Genomic DNA, 25,739 nt, shown 5'->3' on the forward strand with positions numbered 1-25,739 from the left:
CACTACAGCAGAAAAGAGTCTAGTCACTACGAAACTGTGTCAGAGAATCAGACTGGTTTGGGCTTTAGAAGGTGGTAGACCTAGTTTTCAGAGAAGGCAATGGCACCCCACTCCAGTACTCTTGCCTGGAAAATCCCATGGATGGAGGAGCCTGGTAGGCTGCGGTCCATGGGGTCGCTAGGAGTCGGACACGACTGAGCGACTTCCCTTTCACTTTTCACTTTCATGCATTGGCGAAGGAAATGGCAACCCACTCCAGTGTTCTTGCCTGGAGAATCCCAGGGACGGGGGAGCCTGGTGGGCTGCCGTCTATGGGGTCGCATAGAGTCGGACACGACTGAAGCAACTTAGCAGCAGCAGACCTAGTTTTGAACCCAGCTCAGCCATTTTGACTTTGAATAATTGATCTACCCTAGTATTGAACATGTTCTCCAAACAGTTTCCTCACCTGTAAATTCTTCCAAATTAATGTAAGAATTTATGAGCTTTGATGGCTTGGTATGTAGTAAGTACTCTTTAATGGTGGCCATCATATTTTTTAATAATTATATCCATATTTGCCAATAAGATATTTTGGGGTTTAAAGAACTCCATAAGCTTCAAGTAATAAATCTATTGAAAGACTACATATGGGAATTAGAAAAACAGGAATTCTGGCCCTCATTTTACACTGAGGAAAGTGTGAAGTACTTAACAAGCAGGGTCAGGGGATGCCTGTGTGTCTGAGCCTCGCAGAGCATGAAAATGGATTATCCTTAAAATTCCACTCTGTCCGCTTTGGCCAGGAAAGAGGTGATGCGGTGCCAGCTTCAGAATTAGCTTTCTTGACAGCTTTCTCTTTCCACCTCTTAAAATGCTCACTCCTGGGAGATTTCCTCTTAGAGCCAGCTGCCACACTGTGAATGCCAAAGCCCCATGGAGGTATTTCAGTTCACAGCCTCACCTAAGCAGCACTGTCCACAGCTGGCCACATGAATGCATCAACTTGAATATTCCAAACCAGCCGAATCTTCACATGATGCAGCCTCACCTGACATCGGATGAATTGCATGAGACATGCCACACGAAACTAGACAGCTGAGTGTGGCCACGCCTAAGAACCCTGAGAGATAATCGTGAGTGATTTCAAGCTGCTGAGTTTTGGGGTGGTTTGTTGTGCCAGAGTAGAGGAACTGGAACAACACCAACCTTGGATACACCACGAAGTGAATGTCTCCATCAAAGGGAGTGAATGTCAACTCTCATGCTCTCAGGATGGCGGGAAACCCCTCCTACTTGCTGCCTGCTTTACGGCGTAGTAGGTAGTTTGCCTGTGGTTAATGTCTTCACAGACCCATGAAGTCATGAGTTTAGTTACCACTTTCTTTTCTCTCTTCCTACTTCCCAGGACTTCTCAGAAATAGTCTGGCTCCTGCTTCTCAGACAGAAGCTGGACTTCTTCCTTTTTCTAAAATCTGGCTCTTCTTCTCGGTATCATGTCCTTACATCCATGCTTTTTTCCTGTTTACTCGTCTCTTCCTGTTTTCCGGTCTTGCCCTGGTTTCCAGCTGGTCCTGTCCTCACTCTGAGTCTACTGTCCTCTCTTTGGTTTCCCTGCCAGTAATAACGTCTCAGGTTGCTTCCTGATGTCTCTCCAGTCTCTGTTTCAGTGCCATGATGGAGACTCCCAACCCTCATTCTCTGTGATCTGAGACTGTCAATCGAGGTCCCTCTCCCAAACCCTCAACCAAAAGTAAGCCATGGGATCAAATATAGGCAAGACTCTTTCTCTCCTGGGACTCTGAGTCTTCCGGGGGCGGTACTGATAGAAGATGGTGAGTATTGAGTGCAGACTCTGGACTGCAGTGTCCATTTCTTCCTGCTACCTGCATTGGGAGAGCTGCCTCTCCCAAGGGCTGCCTGCTTACTTCTTTCCTTTAGCTTTATGAACTGTTCTTCCAAGAGGTAATTTTACATGTGAATCAACCAGAACTGTTTTCTGTTGTCTGGCATGAATTATTTCCTTCCTCCTCCCTCTTTTATTTTTTCTCTTGTTCACTCCCCTCCCCTCTTAGTTCTCTTTCTATTTATTTCCGGGTTATTCTCTAATTGTCTCTTCTCATAGATGTGCATATACAAGAATTTTCTCTCTCTCCACCATTTCTTCCTCCTTCAGGGTCTGCTTCTTTTCTTTTTATAATTAAATTGTTTTAAAATTGCAGTCTTCTGGGCCTTGCTCATGCCCAATCAATTCCGCATGGGCCCTGCTTCCCCGGCTGGTGGGCAATGGGGTTACAATGAAGCTGTGAGTCTCCGCCATGTCTGTGAATTTGCCAAGCCAGAGTTTCATCCCTTCCAGCTCCTTCCCAGGATGGTTTCAGGCTGTTGAAGAAAGCAATGGCCATTTCTTGCTGCATTTCTCAGCTTTCCAAGTTCCAAATCTCTCCTGCTGGGTTTGCGGCGGTGTTTGTACAAGCCTAGCATTAATAGAACACATATTTGGTGCTGCTTTGGGGAGGGGGTGTTTTAGAAATCTGGCAGATGGGCTTGTGTTGAAATAACTTTGGAGTGGAAATAGGAGGTCTGGATGCCAGTCCCAGGCTGAATGGCAGACGGCCTCCACGCTCTTCACCACTCCATATGCTGCCTCTCACGGGTGTTTGCCTGCATCTGCTCCTCCTTTATTTGCCAGCGTTGGTCCTGGTCACAGCTGCACAGAAAGGCAGGTCACAGTCAGAATCCTCTGGAGAGAGCTCCCAGGTCCATTTCCGAAGGATTTCTTAGGATGGAGACGGCAAGTGATAGAAAGGCCACTTGGGAGAGTCTGGATTGGGGAGATTTATACAAAGCTTCCTTGGTGGCTCAGATGCTAAAGAACATGCCTGCCAGTGCAGGAGACCCAGCCTCGATCCCTGGATCAGGAAGATCCCCTGGAGAAGGAAGTGGCAACCCACTCCAGGCAACCCACTCTTGCCTGGAGAATTCCATGGACAGAGGAGCCTGACGGGCTACAGTCCATGGGATCGCAAAGAGTCGGACACAACTGACTCAATAACAATACCATACATATAGCATGAAGCAGACATTGTTACTGCCCTGCCTGTACTCACTTGCCACTCACCACTCCAGTGTGCCATGCTGGTAGCGTCTCACTGCTGGAACCTGAGAATGCCCAGGGACTTTTTCTGGCTGCGGGGTGTGCTTGGTCTGTGAGGACTGTGAGGGCAGACAGGAGTGCAGAGAGGTTTACCTGGAGCAGCCCTGAACCAGTGACACATGGATGTTGGTGGATAAATACCGCAGTTCTCCCGCCCCTGGATTCCGTGAGAGGTGTTCCATACACCTCCATATGTAGAGGCGTTCCAGACCCCAGAGGCCAGCCGTGGGATGGAGCCCCCGTTGTCCGCAGTGGGGACCTGCTCATCAAAGCCCCCTCTAGCAGCTGCCTCCATCTGTCTCACTCCCCATTCCTTTCTGGTGGCCCCTGAGGTCATCCTTTCCCTGGTAAAACACTGTCTGGGAGAATCCAACCCCAAAAGAGGATTTTCAAACTGCAGAGCCAATAGTTGGCAAGCCAGAGTGATGCTCCTAGGATAGAAAAGAGACCGTGAAAAACGGAAAACTCAAGTTGGCCCCTGGAGTGCCTCTTCATCAGTTACTGTGTGTATGTGGGGGGAAGAGAGATGGTGGGTTGCAGATGGAAATACTGTGAAAATGACTCTGGATGAGGATACACGCTAGAAACTAGACTTCAGTACCTTTGAGTTCAACAAATCACTCAACTTTCTCTGTTGAGTTTCTTTCTGAAAATAAATGGCCAAACTGACCTCATCAGGTGCCATGGTATGAAAGCAGGAACTGAAAGCCATGAACCTTCTTAGCCTATTGAAAGATGGTGTCAGGGCATTCAGGTTTTTTCCTTATAAAGGTCTCATTTGTTTTTATGGTGAAATGGTTTTGATGACAGTTTCTAAAACGCCAGCATTATGCACTAAGTGTTTGCCATGAATAGTGCTGATTTTCTACAGCTACGTTCGTTATAAATTCACAGACATAAAAAGTGCCATTGTGATGAACGCGCATGTCCTAAGCTCTGAAATCATGAAAGTTTAATGGCTGCACTTTCGTTGCCCTGGGTCTTGTTTCCATTGTTGCTGTTCAGTGCCTATTTAACATGCTCAAAGCATCCACAATTGAACAAGCTCATCCTTACAAGACAGCTTGTTTTTCACTGTGCTCAGGGCTGGGACTTTGGGCTTTTGATCTTTCTTGCCGCTGCACCGTGGACCAGGTTATGAGTTTTATTCCAATATCAGCAGGCTGTTGTGGGACAGTGATATTTTATGCCGGGTCTCAAGCATGTGATAGGTTAGTTTGCAGATCAAGATTTAGGAGTACGGACTCAGAAATTCAGTATTTTTGGTTTCTTCCAGGATGATTCTGGGGAATGGGTCTGAAGAGTAGAGAGGGAAGAATGGTTGGCCTAAGACCCACAAGGAAAGGATAGAAAAGTGATAATGCTATGGGTTTCTCCATAATTGCTTTATTCAATTTCATAGCAATCCTCTCTGTGTATTCATTATGTCCATTTTTATGGATGAGGACCCTCAGGTTTAGAGGAGTGAAGTGACCCGCCTGAGATCACACCACGCATGAATGCAGAGCTGGGATGCCAGCTCAGTCATTCGTCACTCTGTCCTATGGCAGTGATTAGATATTTGAAGATAAGTAGCATGTAGGAACTTGTAGAACCCAACTTGTGTGGGGTCATGAAAGTAACTCCCAACTTTTAGGTTCTAGGATGGGCTAGGAAATGATGAGCCTCACCCAAAGTATTTTATTTGTGTTCTTATGATAGGACTAGTTTGCCTCCCAAGTAAGATGCTTCTAAAGTCATGAATGGTCTTCATGGTGATGCCATTTGAGACCTTCATTGGAGATCCGCTGGGACCTTCACCACGTTGATTTCAGCACAGCCGGCCTTAACCTGGGTAGCTTCTTGGGGGAAGTTTCCTACATGCAACTGATCTTGTGGCATGTGGATTCTTTTTGGTTCCCTTCCCAGCATTCAGATTCCAAGGTCGATCCATGGAAGCTTTTTGGGGGGCTAATGAACCTTGGGCTTCCCCAACTGGTGTTGGTGCTCCATGGAGGACCACAGTAATCATGCATCTCCTCGTCTACACCTTGCAGGTAGCCTGCATACCCCACACCATTCACCTGCAGACCTCAGTCTTACTATCGTGTAGGTTATCTCCTGAGAGCGTAAGCTTGTTGAATAAGGCATAATGATGGTCAATTTTGGTCAGGACGTCCCTGTTCCAGAGTGGATGGCAATAGTTGTCTCCATGAACTTGAGGAAAAGGCTTCTCAGGTGTAAGTATTGCAGTCTGGTCAATGAAACTACGTATTGTCTTATATGTAGTCTTATATGTCTTATATGTAGTCTACAAAGACCCATTTAGAATAAATAATAATAGTAATAAAAAGTTTTTGAATAGCTTGGGAGAAAAGTGGATTGTTTGTTTTAACCTATGTGTATGTGTATATGAGTGTTTGTGTGTGTTGGTGTATCTGTCTCTCATACATGTCCAGGTATGTGTGTTCAGTTGCTCAGTCATGGCTGACTCTTCTCGAACCTATGGACTGTAGTCCACTAGGCTCTTCTGTCCATGGAATTTTCCAGGCAAGAATACTGGAGCCAGTTGCTATTTCCTACTCCAGGATATCTTTCCGACCCAGGGATTGAACCTACGTCTCTTGTGTCTCCTGCATTTACAGGAGGATTCCTTACCACTGCACCGCCTGGGGAGCCCACATGTGTATGCACACACATAAGCACATTTACACACATATATGTATAGGTATATATGTACATAAGAGAATCAGATCTGGGACTTCCCTAGTGGCCCAGTGGCTAAGACTCTGCACTCGCAATGTGGGGGCCTGAGTTCAATTCCTGGTCAGGGGAATAGACACACGTGCTGCAGCTGAAAGATCCAGCGTGCTGCAATCAAGACTGAAGATTCCGTCTGCCAAAAGTAAGACCCAGCACAGCCAAATAAAATCTTAATAATTTCCTCTTAAAAAAGAGAGAATCAGACCCCTCTGCATGTATCTTATGAGCTGTGGTCTTCCAGGTGTCAGTTTGCCTGAATGGCTTCCCCACCAGAGGAGAGAGGAGAGGACATGCTGCTGCTGCTGCTGCTAAGTCGCTTCAGTCGTGTCCGACTCTGTGCGACCCCATAGATGGCAGCCCACCAGGCTCTGCCATCCCTGGGATTCTCCAGGCAAGAACACTGGAGTGGGTTGCCATTTCCTTCTCCAATGCATGAAAGAGAAAAGTGAAAGTGAAGTCGCTCAGTCGTGTCCGACTCTAGCGACTCCATGGACTGCAGCCTACCAGGCTCCTCCATCCATGGGATTTTCTAGGCAAAAGTACTGGAGTGGGGTGCCATTGCCTTCTCCGAGGAGAGGACATGGAGGGGTCTTTATAAGTCATCCAGCTCCTCCCAAGACTCCAAAAAAGCAGGAGAAGCTATTTTCACAAGAGAACCGGGGAGACCTGGCTGTGGAAGCAGGGCTGGGGTCCCCAGGTGATGAGGGGTGCCATGGATTGACGGAAGGGCTATGTCTCCTACTTTCTCTTGCAGCCAGACATGGCTCTGGCCACAGAAAGAGTTGGAATGGTGTCCAGTGCCTGGCAGTCAGGGGAGAGGATCTCAAGAAAAAGATAGAGTCTCCAGATGGCACCTGTTTGGATCAAGGGCTTCCTCAAATAAGCTTTAAGGAAGGTCAGAGATTTTGTTTTAAACTCAGGGATTAGGACTTCCCTGGTGGTCCAGTGGTTAGGCTTGCAGGTAGCCTGCATACCCCACACCAGTGGTTAGGTTAGGTTGATCTCTGGGAGCAAAGATCCCACACACTGAGGAGCAGTTACGCCCCTGAGCCACAACGAACTGAGCCTGTGCTGCAGAGTTGATGAGCTGCAACTGCAGAAGAAGCCTGTGTGCCGCAATAAAGACCCAGCACAGCCATCAGTGAATAAATATAAATAAATAATAACCTTAGAAGTTAAGGAAAAATACGGGCTCTGTCATTCTTTGGGGCTTCTGTGACTCTTCCAGCAGGCTGATTGTGGTGGGCAGAACTGTCGTCCTCCCCTGCCCCCACTCGGACTGTGAAGATCCTCTAATCCCTAGAACCTGTGGATGTGTTACGTCACTTGGCCACAGTGAGTTCAGGTTGCAGATACCATTAAGGCTGCTGGTCAGCGGAGTTTACAGTAGAGAGAAGAGATTAGATTACCTCGATGGGTTCAATCTCATCACCTGGAGATCCGAGAAGGTGCCATGAGCCGCCTCGAGGAGCCAGGAACAGCCCTCAGGTACTGCCAGCGAGAAAACAGGGACCTCGCTACAACTTCGAGGAGCTACATTCTGTTAGCAACCCAAATGGACAGAAACCAGATTCTCCCCTAAAACTTAGAGGCTTCAGAAAGGAACGCAGCGGCTGACCTCTGGATTTCAGCCATGCCTGCCAGACTTCTGACCTGCAGAGCTGTGAGGCAATTTGCGCTGCTTCAGATGGTGAGTTTGTGGTGCTTTGTTATGAAAATATATATATATATATATATAAACCTGTCTCTCCTCATCTTTAAAAACTTCCTTTCCGAATTGCCTCCCAATATAAGACCATCTTACAATAAAAGATCTTTCCAGTCTTTTATTCAAATAACACTTTGAAGTTCTATTTCTCTGGTGTCTTTTACCTTTTATTTAGTATTAGCTGGAAATTTGATTCTTGCTTCTTCATTTATCAGTTGAAATTTTTCTACCAACACATATTTTGGCAGTTTTTAATCTTATGGCTTTTTTGTTTGTTTTTACCTTAAAAGACTGTTCTAACTCCCTATATTAGGTTTGTTGAAGGGGCTGTAAACCTGAAAAGTTGTACAATCTCAAGTGACTGTAGAAATATAAGTACAAATAATGAGTTGTTTTGATCTGTCATTCAGGGAAAATTAAGAGATGTGTATTATGAAGTGTTGATGAGTGTGAAAAGAAGTGTGCCCTTTTATCCACAGTTAGAGGGAATGTAACCCTGCAGACTCTCTTATGGAAAGGCAGCATGACAGTATTTTCATAAATGGAAATGCGAATTCCTTTTGACCGAGAGATACACATAAAGATAAAGATGTCTATTCTGGTCTTTGAGGTTGTATAAAATTGGAAACCGTGATAAATGGGCATAAAAGCAGATCAGAGAAAGACCGCAGAGAGGAACTGAGGAGGGGCATGCAGCCCTTGTGTCTGAAAACATGTGAATTTTTTATCTTTTACAGAGAGAATCTGACCTTGATCCCTAAAGTAACGTTAGAAGGAAAGAATTTCCAGGTTCTTTTCCCAGAGAAATCCAGGTCTCTACTTCTACTTTATAAAGTCAAAATGAACCCAGTAGGCTGTCAAACCCCAAAAGTTCAGGCAGCAGGTGGACGATTTAGTCATGGAGCTGGCTGGTTAGTTATTTGGGTAATTGAATTTCAGCCATCACGGATAATGTAATCCAGTTTAATTTGCAAAAATGTCATGTCTGGAGACAAATCAGAAGAAAAACATTTGGTAATAGTGGGAACATCATTGGAGAGACTTACTTTGTGTTATGAGCTGTCTGTAGGAACCAACCCTTTCACAGTATAAGCGCCTAGACTGAAAAGATGTGATTAAGAACCTCAGCAATCTGGTGTGTGTCATTGATGTTAGTGTTATATAATGCATTTTGCTAATATATTTATGAAATGTTTGATTTAGAAGTCCATTTGCCCCTTGTCAAAAGCATCTGGGAATGCCTTCATTTTCAATTTGTTTACTGGAATAATAATTTGATTTGGGTTTTCCCATTTGGCAAGTTTTTCTGATCCCAATAACATCTCTAACTACACCACATGGTAGATGCCTATTCTGGAAATTTTGAGCTTCTTTTCAACTATTGGATACGGCAAATGGCCCACCATTTGTCAGCTTAAACATGTTGGCTTTGAAAAGGGGCTGCAAGTAAAAATTGTATTTATCTCCTTGGATCTATGACCAAACACCTTTCTGCTTGTATAATCTTTTCTTAGTCTCAGCTGTGACCACTGCTTGTTTAGAAGATTTGGGCATGACTTGTGGACTACAGGGAGAGCCCAGCTGATATTTACTAGCTTGGTGTCTTCTGGAAGGAAACTCAACATCAAAAAAGGGCTATATGAAGACTCTCAAGTGATATGGGAGGGGAGTAGACATTGTATCAAAAAGTACACATGTGGCTGGAACTCAAATATGGTTTGTTTCAGAGAGACCTACAGATGCTTGGGTTCTAGATACAGAGACCGGAATCCTGGAACACACTGGGGCATGAGGATCTCTTTGGCGACCCCACTAAGGTACGATTAACTTGATGCCCTTTGGGCAAGATTTCAGACCAATAGTACTTTGTGGCTCGGTGTCAGAGGGCTGTTGGACCAGGCAGGACCACAGAGATGCCTCTTGGGATTTTTGAACACTTACTGGAAGTGTAAGAGACTTGGGAGTCTCTGCAATAAATAGTATTGACTTGCTGAATTTAGATGCAAGCTGATGGTCACCCCGGCACTATGACACACATCTGCACTCACATGCTAGTGATGATTGATTGCACTTGGCCTTCACAGTAAGCCTTGGATGTGGACTCTCCACTGAAACAGTCCTTTCACAGTGGTTTGTTTTTGCCAACAATTAAATCCTGCCATTATCAATATGGCAGAATAAAGATATGCATACAGTAGGAACCTCACTGTGAATGTAACCCCTGGGTCCTTTCTGACCCAGCAGAATCTGGCCACTGGAGTGCTCCTCTGGTGTCCTCAAGATCACCTCATTATTCAATGGTATTTGTGAATTATTCCCCAGAGGTCACAGGGTGGAGATAAAAGTAAATGGAGAAAATGATGACCTTTCATTTAGAAGTTCAACTATATTAGAAAAAATTTTCAGAACCTAAGGGCCAATTGTCAATAGGTAGTAAAGGGACGAGTTATAATTGTAGACTTGAGATAGGTTTCCAGAAATAACTCAGTGAAGTTATATCATTGTCACCAATTCCAAGTCCCTAGAAACTTTTTAAATTTGCCCAGGAAACGCTCTGGAGAAGGCAATGGCACCCCACTCCAGTACTCTTGCCTGGAAAATCCCATGGACGGAGGAGCCTGGTAGGCTGCAGTGCATGGGGTCGCAAAGAGTCAGGCACGACTGAGCAACTTCATTTTCACTTTTCACTTTCACGCATTGGAGAAGGAAATGGAAACCCACTCCAGTGTTCTTGCCTGGAGAATCCCAGGGATGGGGGAGCCTGGTGGGCTGCCGTCTATGGGGTCGCACAGAGTCAGACACGACTGAAGCGACTTAGCAGCAGCAGCAGCAGGAAATGCTCTGAATCTTGCATCCCTTCTCCACCTGAGTCCTCAGCCAAATCTGCTTTTCACATAGGTTGTCTTTCTTTCAACCTATGTCGGAACCTTGATAATCACACAATATCTGTCTTCACATGTGAGGTCTCTGTAAGTATGAGGGTAGCCTGGGGGGTCATTGAGCCAGGCAGGGACATCACCAGGCTGCCCATCTTATCAGAGTGTCTATAGGCTGAGCTCTTTGAGAATTACAGGCTAACTCTTAAGTCCTCAGAAGCCTAAGTTTCTTACCTTAGGTCTTTGCCAAAGCATTTTGTGTGCTTAGGTTGTTCTACAGGTAGAGATAGAATATTACTTCTTCCTGGGAAACACATCCTTAGACAAGCACCCAGTTATCCAAATAATTTCCCTTGGCCTTGGTCTTCCTATCTGGAGAATGCATGAAACTGATTTTCCTCCCAGAGGTTTTTGTATGTGATGCTTACATGAGATCGAAGACCTAGGACTCTAAGACCTCTCACGTTGGACTGCTCTGATTGTGTCCATGGGAACCACCCACCCAAGTTGTGTCCATGAGAGTCACTGATCCAAACGTGCTGGTTCTCAATGTAAGTGGGAAAGAGGGCTTGAAAAACTCACCCTGTGGGAGTCAGGTTTAATTGTAAGCACATGGATAGTATTGGAAGCAAGCTGTACTTCCATAATGACCTAGAGATAAAGTTTCCATGGAGGAAGAGATGTCAGAGGCACAGACTGCCCTCCCAGGAAGGATGAGGGATGTCTACTAGCTGGATCTGGCCTGGTGCTATGCACAGTTGCTCAGTCATGTCCAACTCTTTTCAATCCCATGGACTGCAGCCCTTCAGGTTCCTCTGTCCATGGGATTCTCCAGGCAAGAATACTCGAGTGGGTTGCCATGCCCTCCTCCAGGGTATCTTCCCAACCCAAGGATCGAACCCAGGTCTCTCTCATTGCAGGTGGATTTTTTACCAACTGAGCCACCAGGGAAGCCCGGATCTGGCCTTAGACCACTGTTAACCACTGAGTTGCACAGTGGCATCTGTCACCCGGCTTCTCTCACTCATTTCTGAGACCAGGCCACCCTCCAGGCCAATCCCACTGGCATCTATGGGGTGGGACTCAGGCAACTTTGCTGTTAGAGCTTCTCAGGGGATTTGCATGTGGAACCAAAGTGAGAACCACTGCTTGGGTCCCTGTTCTTCTCCGATTGTGGTCCTCGGAGCAGCAGCAGCAGCCACTCCTGGGAGCTGGTTAAAAAGGCAGAACTTTGGCCCTACTCCAGACCTACTGAATCAGAAACTACATCTTAACAAGATCCCCATGTAGTTCTTATTGTCCTTTTGTGCAATCTAGTAACAAGGTTTCTCAGAAGAAGGAAAAAAAACAGGAGAAAAAAAGGCCATGTATATTTTTTATCTTAATGTGATAAAGTGAAAATGACTCCTGTGTTATTACACAATAATATGTTTAAAAACTACTTAAATACTTAAAATAAAATTTTGCGTTTGGAAGGCTGCCGTTTGCAGGCAAAATGTGATTCTGTAGTCCAGACAATAGTTGAAGATAAATGGCAAGGATTGGGCTTTTCGGCTTAAGGATGCTCCTGAAAGCATCTCACATATAGGACACAAGGTAGAAAAGAATTGTGTTGTGATTTTTTTTTTTTTTTCTGTAAAGGCCTCCATTGGGGGAGGCATTACTTTTTCAAGAAGGACTTTAAAATGAGAGAGGTTGAATATAAAAAGGGTGATTGAAAACAATAAATGAAGGCTTTGCCGTTTGTAGGAACACAAATATAGACAGAGGTGAACTGTATTTTCAAAGCAAAGAAAAATAATATTCACTCTGGTGAGTGGAATTTACATAGATCTTGATCAAATATGCATCCTCATCCTAAGTTAAAGACTTGGGCACAGCACACAGCCTCGTTACACAGAGTGCTGGCTCTTTGAAAGAGCAGAAAAGAGAAGTCAGGAGCAACTGAGAGTGAGCACACAGAAAGATAAACACCCAGATTAGGGAAGGGCTAGGCTGGTGAGAGGAAAGGAGCTCTCGCTGTTGGGCACCAGGCCAGGTGCCCCAGAAACAGAGGCGGCAGGCTGATGGAGCCCTTGGGGTAAGCTCCTTGCCTGCAATATGGTCATGGCTCTGAACTCAGACCTCTTTGCTTTCTCTGTGATCCAGGTCATCTGGACGTTCTTGAGGATCTTGGTGAACAGCATCACATTTTCACTTGAGGCCCAGAACCTACCTTGCCACTTTTTAGTGATTTTCAAAACAGCAGAATGATATGTTATCCATTCGCCTCCTCTTCTTCCTTCTTCCCTTGCTTGTCACTTCCTTGTTTTCTGGCTTCTTAAACCATAGCCTTCATTTAGAAATCAGCAGCAGAAAAGCTGTTTCCTTATCACAGCATTCCAGGATTCCCATCAATCCTGCAGTGAAAATTTAAGCATCATTTTCGAGCAGGAAACTTGTCAACTTGCCTGACAGCAAGAGAGATGATGTTTCCAAGATTCTTCCTGACTATTGAGATGTTATAGCTGTGATAAGACCCAGCATCCCAGTGCTTTACTTATTTAGTGTGTTTACCGTCCCAGGGCTGTAACATGAAGGTTCTTTTGGTTTTATAGAAACTTCCTGACTTGAATGTCCTTGGCTAACGGTTAAGGGCAATTTGCTCATAGACATATCAGGGTCTTCAGTTAAACTCCTCAAGCTCGTCTCCATATACTAAACCTAACCTAGACTTGCCTGTGAGTGTCCAAGAGTCTCTGGTGGAGGCATGGGTTGGCAACGGCCTGCTTCAGGGTTGGGGCACTGAGTACAGCATTCTTATCTCTCCTTGCTACTCTTTGGAACTCTGCATTCAGATGCTTATATCTTTCCTTTTCTTCTTTGCTTTTCGCTTTCCTTCTTTTCACAGCTATTTGTGAGGCCTCCTCAGACAGCCATTTTGCTTTTTTGCGTTTCTTTTTCTTGGGGATGGTCTTGATCCCTGTCTCCTGTACACTGTCATGAACCTCCGTATATAGTTCATCAGGCACTCTATCTATCAGATCTAGTCCCTTAAATGTATTTCTCACTTCCACTGTATAGTCATAAAGGGTTTGATTTAGATCATACCTGAGTGGTCTAGTGGTTTTCTCAACTTTCTTCAATTCCAGTCTGAATTTGGTAATAAGGAGTTTATGATCTGAGCCATAGTCAGCTCCCAGTCTTGCTTTTGCTGACTGTATAGAGCGTCTCCATCCTTGGCTGCAAATAATATAATCAATCTGATTTTGGTGTTGACCACCTGGTGATGTCCATGTGTAGAGTCTTCTCTTATGTTGTTGGAAGAGGGTGTTTGCTAAAACCAGTGCATTCTCTTGGCAGAACTCTATTAGCCTTTGCCCTGCTTCATTCACTCCAAGGCCAAATTTGCCTGTTACTCCAGGTATTTCTTGACTTCCTACTTTTGCATTCTGGTCCCCTATAGTAAAAAGGACATCTTTTTTGGGTATTAGTTCTAGAAGGTCTTGTAGGTCGTTATAGAACTGTTCAACTACAGATTCTTCAGCATTACTGGTTGGGGCATAGACTTGCATTACCGTGATATTGAATGGTTTGCCTTGGAAATGAACAGAGATCATTCTGTTGTTTTGGGGATTGCATCCAAGTACTGCATTTTGGACTCTCTTGTTGACTGTGCAAATTTGGAAAATTCAGCAGTGGCCACAGGACTGGAAAAGGTCAGTTTTCATTCCAATCCCAAAGAAAGGCAATGCCAAAGAATGCTTAAACTACTGCACAATTGCACTCATCTCACACGCTAGTAAAGTAATGCTCAAAATTCTCCAAGCCAGGCTTCAGCAATACGTGAACCGTGAACTTCCAGATGTTCAAGCTGGTTTTAGAAAAGGCAGAGGAACCAGAGACCAAATTGCCAACATCTGCTGGGTCATTGTAAAAGCAAGAGAGTTCCAGAAAAACATCTGCCTTCTTGACTACACCAAAGCCTTTGACTGTCTGGATCACAACAAACTCTGGAACATTCCCAAAGAGATGTGAATACCAGACCACCTGACCTGCCTCCTGAGAAATCTGTATGGCGATCAAGAAGCAACAGTTAGAACTGGACATGGAACAAGAGACTGGTTCCAAATAGGGAAAGGAGTACGTCAAGGCTGTATATTGTCACCCTGCTTATTTAACTTCTATGCAGAGTACATCATGAGAAATGCCAGGCTGGATGAAGAAAAGCTGGAATCAAGATTGCTGGGAGAAATATCAATAAGCTCAGATATGCAGATGACACCAGCCTTATGGCAGAAAATGAAGGACTAAAGAGCCTCTTGATGAAAGTGAAAGAGGAGAGTGAGAAAGTTGGGTTAAATCTCCACACTCAGAAAACTAAGATCATGGCATCCGGTCCCATCATTTCATGGCAAATAGATGGGGAAACAATAAAAACTGTGACAGACTTTATTTTCTTGGGCTCCAAAATCACTGCAGGTGGTGACTGCAGCCATGAAATAAAAGACGCTTGCTCCTTGGAAGAAAAGCCTTGACCAACCTAGGGAGCATATTTACAAGCAGAGGCATTACTTTGTCAACAAAGTTCCATCTAGTCAAGGCTATGGTGTTTCCAGTAGTCATGTATGGATGTGAGATTTGGACTATAAGGAAAGCTGAGCGCTGAAGAATTGATGCTTTTGAACTGTGGTGTTCGAGAAGACTCTTGAGAGTCCCTTGGACTGCAAGGAGATCAAACCAGTCAATCCTAAAGGAAATCAGTCCTGGGTATTCATTGGAAGGACTTATGTTGAAGCTGAAACTCCAATGCTTTGGCCACTTGATGCGAAGAGCTGACTCATTGGAAAATACCCTGATGCTGGGAAAGAGTGAAGGCAGGAGAAGAAGGGGATGATAGAGGATGAGATTGTTGGATAGCATCACCAACTCAACGGACATGAGTTTAGGTAAACTCCGGGAGTTGGTGATGGACAGGGCGTTCTGGCGTGGTGTTGTCCATGGGGTCCTAAAAAGTTGGACACAACTGAGCAACTGAACTGAATTGAACTGAATCTTCTAAACTGCCAGAGACTAGAATTTTCAATACACACACACATACACACACACACACGAAGAGATATGTGTGTGTATATATATACACATGGCTATCAGTTCAGTCGCTCAGTCATGTCTGACTCTTTGCCACTCCATGAATCACAGCACGCCAGGCCTTCCTGTCCATCACCAACTTCAGGAGTTCACTCAGACTCACGTCCATCAAGTCGGTGATGCCATCCAGCCGTCTCATCCTCTGTCGTCCTCTTCTCCTGCCCCCAAATCCCTCCTAGCATCAGGGTCTTTTCCAATGAGTCAGCTCTTTGCATGAGGTGGCCAAAGTATTGGAGTTTCAGCTTTAGCATCAGTGCTGCCAAAGAACACCCAGCACTGATCTCCTTTAGAATGGACTGGTTGGATCTCCTTGCAGTCCAAGGGACTCCCAAGAGTCTTCTCCAACACCACAGTTCAAAAGCATCAATTCTTCAGTGCTCAGCTTTCTTCACAGTCCAACTCTCACATCCATACACGACCACTGGAAAAACCATAGCCTTGACTAGACAGACCTTTGTTGGCAAAGTAATGTCTCTGCTTTTGAATATGCTATCTAGTTTGGTCATAACTTTCCTTCCAAGGAGTCAGTGTCTTTTAATTTCATGGCTGCGATCACCATCTGCAGTGATTTTTGGAGCCCAGAAAAATAAAGTCTGACACTGTTTCCACTGTTTCCCCATCTATTTCCCATGAAGTGATGGGACCAGATGCCATGATCTTCATTTTCTGAATGTTGAGCTTTGAGCCAACTTTTTTACTCTCCTCTTTCACTTTCATCAAGAAGCTTTTTAGTTCCTCTTCTCTCTCTGCCATAAGGGTAGTGTCATCTGCATATCTGAGGTTATTGATATTTCTCCCGGCAATCTTGATTCCAGCTTGTGCTTCTTCCAGTCCAGCGTTTCTCATGATGTACTCTGCATAGAAGTTAAATAAGCAGGGTGACAATATACAGCCTTGATGTACCCCCTTTCCTATTTGGAACCAGTCTGTTGTTCCATGTCCAGTTCTAACTGTTGCTTCCTGACCTGCATATAGGTTTCTCACGCCTATACATGTATATAATATACACATGTTTTATACATACCTATATCTATATATGCATATATATGTAACCATGACTTATTATAAAGATTTCTTTGTGAAACATTTTAAAAAATTATTTTTATTTTTGGCTTTTCATCACCGTGTGATGGCTTTTCTTTAGTTTTGGCGAGTGGGGTCTATTCTGGTTATGGTGTGTGGGCTTCTTGTTATGGCGACCCCTCGTACTGCAGAGCATGGGCTTTAGGCAGGCCAGCTTTAGCAGTTGGGGCACACGGGCCTAGATGCTCCAAGGCATGTGGAATCTTCCTGGACCAGGGATCCAGCTATTGTCTCCAGCATTGAAAGGAGGATTCTTCACCCCTGGACCATCAGGGAAGCCCGATGTCAATCGTTTTTAAAGTGTTTCATTGAATTTACTACAATATTGCTTCTGTTTTATGTTTAGGGTTTTTTGGCCACAAGGCATGTCGGATCTTGGCTCCCTGACCAGGGAACAAAACCGCAGCCCCTTCTTGGGAAGGTGAAGTCTTAGTTACTGGACCACCAGCGAAGTCCCCGTGGCTGTGCCTCTCTCACTCACCGTCATCTGGCTTTCGTGCTGCCCATCCTTCCAGCTGCCCTGTTCTTAGGCTCCATCCTCTCCTTCCTCCTATTCCTTCTCTGCACCACATCAGATGATTGCTTGGCCAGCTGCCCCTTGCTGGCCACATGTGGCCCATCACCTGCTTCTGTCAGTGAAGTTTTTCAGGAAATACAGCCTCACCCAGTGACTTCTGCATGGTCAGAGCTCATTTTATTAGCAGAGTGGAAGGGGTTCAACAGAGGTCTGGTCCACAAAAGTCTAAAATGTTTAGGAGGAGTTTGTCAACTCTGTGCTCGTGTCCTGACAGCTGTGATGCTGGCCACCCCGGAATGCAGGGGTGCAAGGGCTCCTGTGTGCCTTGTGGTGGCCTTGTCTGTTTCATCTTTTGGTGTCTGCGATTAATTGAAATCACACGGTGTTTCTAGAGGGAGCAGGTCCTGGTTATAGAGCATCTTGAGGGGAATGATGTCTTGGGCTGACTCATGTTGAGTGATGTAGGTGAACGGACCACAGTGACACCACACAGGTCCCTGATAGGGATCCTTGAAGAACAGGAGGTTTATTGATTTTGGACGATAGAATTGCTGACCTGCTTGGGATTGTCGCTGCACTTCTAACATCAAGAAGCAAGGAAGCAAAACTACAGAGTGTCACGGAGTCAAGCCACGGAGTGGGTGAACATGGCTGCCTCTCTGCCAGGCTTGGAGACACCAGGAGAGACTGACTGCTGTAGCACGAGCAGCTGTGAAGGCAGCAGTGGCCAGGCTGCCAGGGTCCACTGGAGAGGAGCTCACTCTAGTGCAGCGGCTTGTCTTCTGGGGGACCATAGAGCAGGGAGCCCTAGCCAGGATTCAGAGCCCTTCAGGATGGAGGGTCAGGGCTGGAGAACTTAGGTTGACCAAACCAGGGGTCTGCATTGAGAGCTTGGGTGTCACGGGGACTTCATTCAGTCACTGGCAAGGTGGGTTAGCCAGGATGTGGATAAGCTTCCCCTTACTTACCTGACCTTACCTTAGGTCAGGTCCCCGTCTAAGCTCTCAGAGAACCTGGGTTTGAACCAATGATCAAAATCCAGGGAAACTCAGAGCCCAGAGTACTGAGGCACACGGGAGGGGAGGAGTGTGGAGACTACTTTTCTAAAGGGCTCTGAAGAGTCATGGGGCTGAACCCCTGGGACTGAGCTGGCATCAGCCAGCATGCAGGTGATGAGCAATGTTGCATTGCACTGGTTCCCCTTCGGTTGACTGGAGTGAGGCTTGAGTGGCTCCCTTCTGAAGCTGTGGCCTCTCATTCACCCGCCTCCTTGGTCCTCTTAGACCTTGAGCCTCCTGACCTGGAGCCACACCCAGTCCACATGGCTCTCCGAGTGCAGACGTGCTGGGGCCATCTCTTCTCAGGCACCCAGGTGATGCTGAGCTGGGCTCAGCACGTGTGTTCTTGCCTGCCTTCCTCCCCATGTGGCTCATGGTACCACCTGACTTCTAGTCACAAGGCTTGGCCACTGCTTCTCACAAATTCCATTCAAATAGCAACTGAATCCTATCCTTTTAGCCACTCACTCAGGGTCCCATCATTTCTTTCCCGTGTCACCCCTAAAGTGGCCTCGCTGGTCTCTTGCCCTACTGTTCTCCAAGCATCAGCTCCGATGCTCTCATGTCATGAGTTCATCCCCCACCCTCCTTGCCATGAATACTTTTCTCTCCAGGACACAGTCCATGTTTTTAATGGAGCTTCTTCCTGTCCTGCTCTGGTCAAAACTCAGAACCTCTTTTCCAGGCTCACACTCATTCCCTGCCTCTTAGCCGATCCAAGTGCTTTCTTCACACCCAGCTTCACCTGGAGATAAGTCCTGTCCTCATCACTTGCTTGTCTGTATCCACTGCATCCCCACGGGACTGTCCCACCCTGGGCTTAGGTGCCCAGTATCTCGCATTCACTCTCAGCTCACTGGTTTGGTCTCCCTTAGACCTCACGGAGCTGGAATGCAAGCTCTACTTAGGCAAAATCTTAGTTCTCTTGGTGAGTAGATTCCCTTAGCCAAGAGCCGTGCACAGAGTGGGTGCTCCTTGAATTTATAGAAGGCATACATTTGCAGGGTTCTTTGTAATCTGCCGCATTTCCTAACAACCTTTCCTACCAGTAAGTTTTCTCTCGGTTCTAATTAAATCGATATGCTAGAAAGCAAGCACGTTTCCTCATCTGAGTTTTTGATGGAGCTGGCAAATCAGTTAGACTCTCTTTGCTATAAAGAACAGCAACCTGGATTCAAAGGAGTCTGGAGTCCTTGCTGACAATTTTCTCATCTTAATCTGAGTCATTTTGATTTCTTGAACACTTCTTCAGAGACCGTTATCTGTTTTCATAGATTCGCCTGGAAAGAGCCCACATTAGGTAAGCAGCTTCTGATGTTTACAAAACAGCACCAGATTCAGGCCTTTGGCTGTTAAAACCTACAGTGTTCTTGAGAGAAGCCTGGAAACAGTGCCTCATGCTCAAGTGGGTTCACAGTGTGTTTTGGGCTGGGAAAGTCTATGAACCTGAGTGATTTTGGATCGGAACAAAATAATGCCATTTGCAGCAACATGGATGGACGTATGTTTCTAACAGTTGTCATCAGGGAGGAAAGGGACATCGAGATGGACACAGTCCAAGGCCAGCTTGTGCTGTGTCCTTGTGGGGCAGTGAGGGGGATCAGCAGGGTCAGACTTCTAAGGTGTCTCCTCTCTAGCTGTACTCCTGGATTCCGTCTCCATCCTGAAGCCTGAATAATGTTCGAAGTCAGAAGTCCAGCCAACACCTATCTCTGCTTCTTACCCCTCAGCCCTCCCCAGGATGGACAGACCCAAGCCTGCGCTCTGGCGCTCCAGGACTTGACAGGTGCCCCCTCCAGCTCTGCCCTCAGCCTTCTGCAGACTTGATGCTCCAGCTCCCACGTCCACAGCCTCCTGTGTCTTCCATCCCTGCCTCCTTCCTGTTGCTTCTTTTGTTGTTGTTACTTTTAAATTAATTTTTGTTGAAGTATAGTTGCTTTAAAATGTTGTTAGTTTCTACTGAGCAGCAAAATGAAGCAGCCACACATACACATGTATCCCCTCCGTCTTGGACTTCCTTCCAATTCAGGTCCCCTCAGCGCCCTGAGCGGAGTCCCCTGTGTGTACAGGGTGTTCTCATTAGTTATCTATTTTACACAGAGTATCAATAGTGTACATGTCATTCCCAGTCTCCCAATTCCTCTCACCACCCACTTCCCACTTGGTGTCCATATATTTGTTCTCTGCATCCGTGTCTCTATTTCTGCTTTGCAAATATGATCATCTATTCCATTTCTCTAGATTCCACATATATACATTAGTATATAATACTTCTCTCTTTCTGATTTGTTTCACTCTGTGTGACACTCTGTAGGTCCATCTGTGTCTTCACAAATGACCCCACGCTGTCCCTCTTCATGGCTGAGTAATATTCCACTGTGTGTATGTATACATCTTGCTTCTGTCTTGGATGGCCATCTTCAGTTTTCCCTTTGGACTAATTTCTATCCATCCTTTAAGACTCCGTTTTTGGGTCTCTGATGGCAGTAAGCTTTTTAACTGCCTCAGTGTTGGCTGGAAATGGTTTTTCATCTGTGAGCATTGACTGAGTACCTACTACATGCCACATATTAGAGACAGAGCAGAGATGAAGACTCAGGACTCATCCCTAAGGAGCACACAGGCTGGATATCCAAGTGTCCTTGTCCGTGGATAGCAGAGAGAAAATCAGGATCATCCCTCATTTGCAATAAACTTACAGTCATTATGTGTTGAATTTTTTAAAAAAGTTATAAATGAAACATGAGCCTTCAAAGTCACCAGAATATTCCACCACTTCGATAGCCAAGGATGATATTCCTTTATGGTGAACATGGATGCTGATGTTACATATATTAACTAGCATAATATTGGCTTCCTAGGAGACTCAGTTGTAAAGAATCCACCTGACAAGTAGAGGCACAGGTCCGATCCCTGGGTCAGGAAGATCCCCTGGAGGAGGAAATGGCCACCCACTCCAGTATTCTTGCCTGGAAAATCCCATGAACGGAGGAGACTGACGGGGTTACAGTTCACGGGGTCCCAGAGTCAGATACAAGTTAGCGACTAAACAACAACAACATGATGTGCTGTTTTACCAGCATTTCAAGGTTTACTGGGAAAAAAATGGAGCTTGACTCCAGTAGGAATGTTTCACCACGCCCTGCCCAAAGCTTCCCTTTGTGGGCTTAGAAGAGACATTGAAAGTTCAGAGTTTAATGTTGCTCTAATGGTATGCCTATATGCAGGTCAGGAAGCAACAGTTAGAACTGGACATGGAACAACAGACTGGTTCCAAATAGGAAAAGGGGTACGTCAAGGCTGTATATTGTCACCCTGCTTATTTAACTTATACGCAGATTACATCATGAGAAACGCGGGGCTGAAAGAAGCACAAGCTGGAATCAAGATTGCCGGGAGAAATATCAATAACCTTAGATATGCAGATGATACTACCCTTATGGCAGAAAGTGAAGAGGAACTAAAAAGCCTCTTGGTGAAGGTGAAAGAGGAGAGTGAAAAAGTTGGCTTAAAGCTCAACATTCAGAAAACGAAGATCATGGCATCTGGTCTCATCACTTCATGGGAAATAGATGGGGAAACAGTGGAAACAGTGTCAGACTTTATTTTGGGGGGCTCCAAAATCACTGCAGATGGTGATTGCAGCTATGAAATTAAAAGACGCTTACTCCTTGGAAGGAAAGTTATGACCAACCTAGACAGCATATTGAAAAGCAGAGACATTACTTTGCCAACAAAGGTCCGTCTAGTCAAGGCTATGGTTTTTCCAGTGGTCGTGTATGGATGTGAGAGTTGGACTGTGAAGAAAGCTGAACACCGAAGAATTGATGCTTTTGAACTGTGGTGTTGGAGAAGACTCTTGAGAGTCCCTTGGACTGCAAGGAGATCCAACCAGTCCATTCTGAAGGAGATATCAGTTCTAATGATGTGGATGAAACTGGAGCCTATTATACAGAGTGAAGTAAGCCAGAAAGAAAAACACCAATATAGTATACTAACGCATATATATGGAATTTAGAAAGATGGTAACAATAACCCTGTAAGCGAGACAGCAAAAGAGACACAGATGTATAGAACAGTCTTTTGGACTCTGTGGGAGAGGGAGAGGGTGGGATGATTTGGGAGAATGGCATAGAAACATGTATAATATCATATATGAAATGAATCATCAGTCCAGGTTTGATGATGCATGATACAGGATGCTTGGGGCTGGTGCACTGGGACGACCCAGACGGATGGTACAGGGAGGGAGGTGGGAGAAGGGTTCAGGATGGGGAACATGTGTACACCTGTGGCGGATTCATGTTGATGTATGGCAAAACCAATACAATATTGTAAAGTAATTAACCACCAATTAAAATAAATAAATTTATATAAAAAAAAAAAAAACAAAGGAGATCAGCCCTGGGTGTTCTTTGGAAGAAATGATGCTAAAGCTGAAATTCCAATACTTTGGCCACCTCATACGAAGAGTTGACTCATTGGAAAAGACTCTCATGCTGGGAGGGATCGGGGGCAGAAGGAGAAGGGACGACAGAGGATGAGATGGCTGGATGGCATCACCGACTCGATAGGCATGAGTTTGAGTGAACTCCGGAAGTTGGTGATGGACAGGGAGGCCTGGCGTGCTGTGATTCATGGGGTCGCAAAGAGTCGGACACGACTGAGCGACTGATCTGAACTGAATGGTATGCCATGGTTACTATGAAAATTATGACATTATTACTAAATGAAGAGTGTCAATAAATTCAGAAAAAGAAACCTACAACACTGATTCTGAGCAGTCTTGCAGTGTGGTTATTTTGCTTTTGTATTCTGCATCAGTTGAAAGCTGATTGAAGAAAAGGCTTCTCCTCAGGGGAAGAGCACACTGCATTGGTGCCAGCCACCTGAGGCAATTCATTTCTGATAATAAAAAGGAGTATTACCTAATTCAAACTTTTGTCATGCTGGTCAACTGGGCACCTGTAGAAGGCACTGAGGCAAATGATTTACTGACCACCTGATCATGAGGGGACGTGTCCCAGCCGCTGGGAGGTTCTCCTCAGTCCGTGGAGACTAATGGGCAGAAGTGATGGCTTTCCAGGCAGAGGTGTTTACCTAGGAAACAATTAGTCCAGCAGGCTGAAGGCTCACGTTGATATCTGATAGAAATTTTGTTGCAGTTATACCCAGTAAGAGATTAACTCTCATATTTAAATTTGTGTTCTGTCGACAGTCATTTGTCAAGCTCAGTAAGAAGACTGAAACAGGCTGATGAGATTCAGGGCTGCTAAAATGGCACTGCTGCTGCTAAGTCACTTCAGTGGTGTCCGACTCTGTGCGACCCCATAGACGGCAGCCCACCAGGCTCCTCCGTCCCTGGGATTCTCCAGGCAAGAACACTGGAGTGGGTTGCCATTTCCTTCTCCAATGCGTGAAAGTGAAAAGTGAAAGTGAAGTCGCTCAGTCGTGTCTGACTAGTAGCGACCCCATGGACTGCAGCCTACCAGGCTCCTCCATCCATGAGATTTTCTAGGCAAGAGTACTGGAGTGGCGTGCCATTGCCTTCTCCGAAAATGGCACTAAAACTCTCTAAAAACTGAGGAGTCTCACTAATCCCTCTAGAAAATTTTTCAGAGCCAAATAAAAGGGTTGGATTTGAATGGGATGCACAAAAGCAGCTCAGTACCCTTGATTTTAGTTCTTTGAGACAAATGCTGTGTCCGCACTGGGAATAACAGGAAGCGTGTTCTGACTCAGAAGGAGGGGATGGCATTGTACCCCATGTCCTCATGTACCCCCAGGGCCCCAAAGAACAAGGGGCCCTCTGATATTTGAGGCACTAAAATTGAAGACTTGAACACCACCTAATTTCTTCGTCTGTGAATTTCAGCTAGCACCTTGCATGTCTGTAAGTCCTTGCCAGATACTAGTCAGCTCTTGCAGCTAAGATAGCCAGCTGTTTCCCCAGTCAAGATTCCTGGGGACAGAATACAATAGAGCACATGTGAAAAAGGTTTTTGAGTTATTGTTTATTTTCATGACCAAATGTGCATACATATATATGTATATAGGTTTAGATAAATTTACTCAGTGGATATAGCAGATTCGGACCCCTAGGCCAGTGAATAAGTATGTGGCCACCCCACCCCTTACCGTGGCTCAGGACAGAGCGTCATCCCACAGCAAGAGCAATTCCGAGGTGAGGTCATGAGACACCAGCAGAGCCAATCAGAATCTTTCCCTGGAACTGATACACTGACACTGGAAGAAAGAAGCTCAGTCTTTGTGTAGTTACTGGATGGGTTTTTAAAAATCCATCTGTCTTTTAGTTCAGTTCAGTTCAATTGCTCAGTTGTGTCCTACTGTTTGCAACCTCATGGACTGCAGCACGCCAGGCCTCCCTGTCCATCACCAACTCCCAGAGCCTGCTCAAACTCATGTCCATCGTATCGGTGATGCCATACAACCATCTCATCTTCTGTTGTCCCCTTCTCCTCCCACATGCAATCTTTCCCAGCATCAGGGGCTTTTCCAATGAGTCACTTCTTCGAATCAGGTGGCCAAAGTATTAGAGTTTCAGCTTCAGCATCAGTCCTTCCAATGAATATTCAGGACTGATTTCCTTTAGGGTGGACTGGTTGGATCTCCTTGCAGTCCAAGGGATTCTCAAGAGTCTTCTCGAACACCACAGTTCAAAAGCATCAATTCTTTGACGCTAAGCTTTCTTTATAGTTCAACTCTCACATCTATACATGACCACTGGAAAAACCATAGCTTTGACTAGGCAGACCTTTGTTGATAAAGTAATGTCTCTGCTTTTGAATATGCTGTCTAGGTTGGTCATAACTTTCCTTCCAAGGAGTAAGCGTCTTTTAATTTCATGGCTGCAGTCACCATCTGCAGTGATTTTGGAGCCCCCCAAAATTAAGTCTGTCACTGTTTCCACTGTTTCCCTATCTACTTGCCATGAAGTGATGGGACCAGATGCCATGATCTTAGTTTTCTGAATGTTGAGCTTTAAGCCAACTTTTTCACTGTCTTTCACTTTCATCAAAAGGCCCTTTAGTTCTTCTTCACTTTCTGCCACAAGGGTAGTGTCATCTGCTTATATGAGGTTATTGCTATTTCTCCCAGCAATCTTGATTTCAGGTTGATTATTGGGATTACCCTTTGTAATACTGCCATTGAAAAAGAAAAGGATTTTGTAGGCTAAGTGGATAATTTACTCATCCATGTAAAGGTAGAATAAATTAAATGAAAACAAACAATGCAGATATCTTCTGGCTTATAGCTCCTGTTCCTGATGGCATTTTGGCAGCGACCACACGTCCCATCTCATGTGTTCTTCTGCCCTGTGACCTTGGCACTCTGTCCATCAAGATGTGCAGTCTATGCTCCCTCCCTTTGGACCTGGGCAAGCTTGTGTCTCAGTAACGAACAGAAAGTAGCAGAAGGAATGCTGTGTATCTTCCAAGGCTAGGTCGTAAATCAATGCAGTTTCCAC

General features: G+C 45.4%; 1 long non-coding RNA gene across 3 annotated transcripts; it reads left to right on the forward strand.

Moving 5' to 3' along the window:
* Nucleotides 1-241: 241 nt before the first annotated feature.
* Nucleotides 242-23,002, forward strand: LOC147361257 (uncharacterized). Of its 3 annotated transcripts, none has more exons than XR_015139985.1 (3): nt 242-7,568; nt 9,314-9,403; nt 19,981-23,002. It is a non-coding gene; the product is annotated as an uncharacterized LOC147361257 (long non-coding RNA). The 3 variants fall into 3 exon arrangements; XR_015139984.1 differs by lacking the exon at nt 19,981-23,002 and adding an exon at nt 17,022-17,346; XR_015139986.1 differs by lacking the exon at nt 19,981-23,002 and adding an exon at nt 11,383-12,190.
* The last annotated feature ends 2,737 nt before the right edge of the window (nt 23,003-25,739 follow it).

The sequence above is a fragment of the Bos grunniens genome, chromosome 13 (assembly GCF_055505025.1).
Source record: "Bos grunniens cultivar Pamir isolate PY7600 chromosome 13, Bosgru_T2T1.0, whole genome shotgun sequence".
Classification (NCBI taxonomy): Eukaryota; Metazoa; Chordata; class Mammalia; order Artiodactyla; family Bovidae; genus Bos; species Bos grunniens.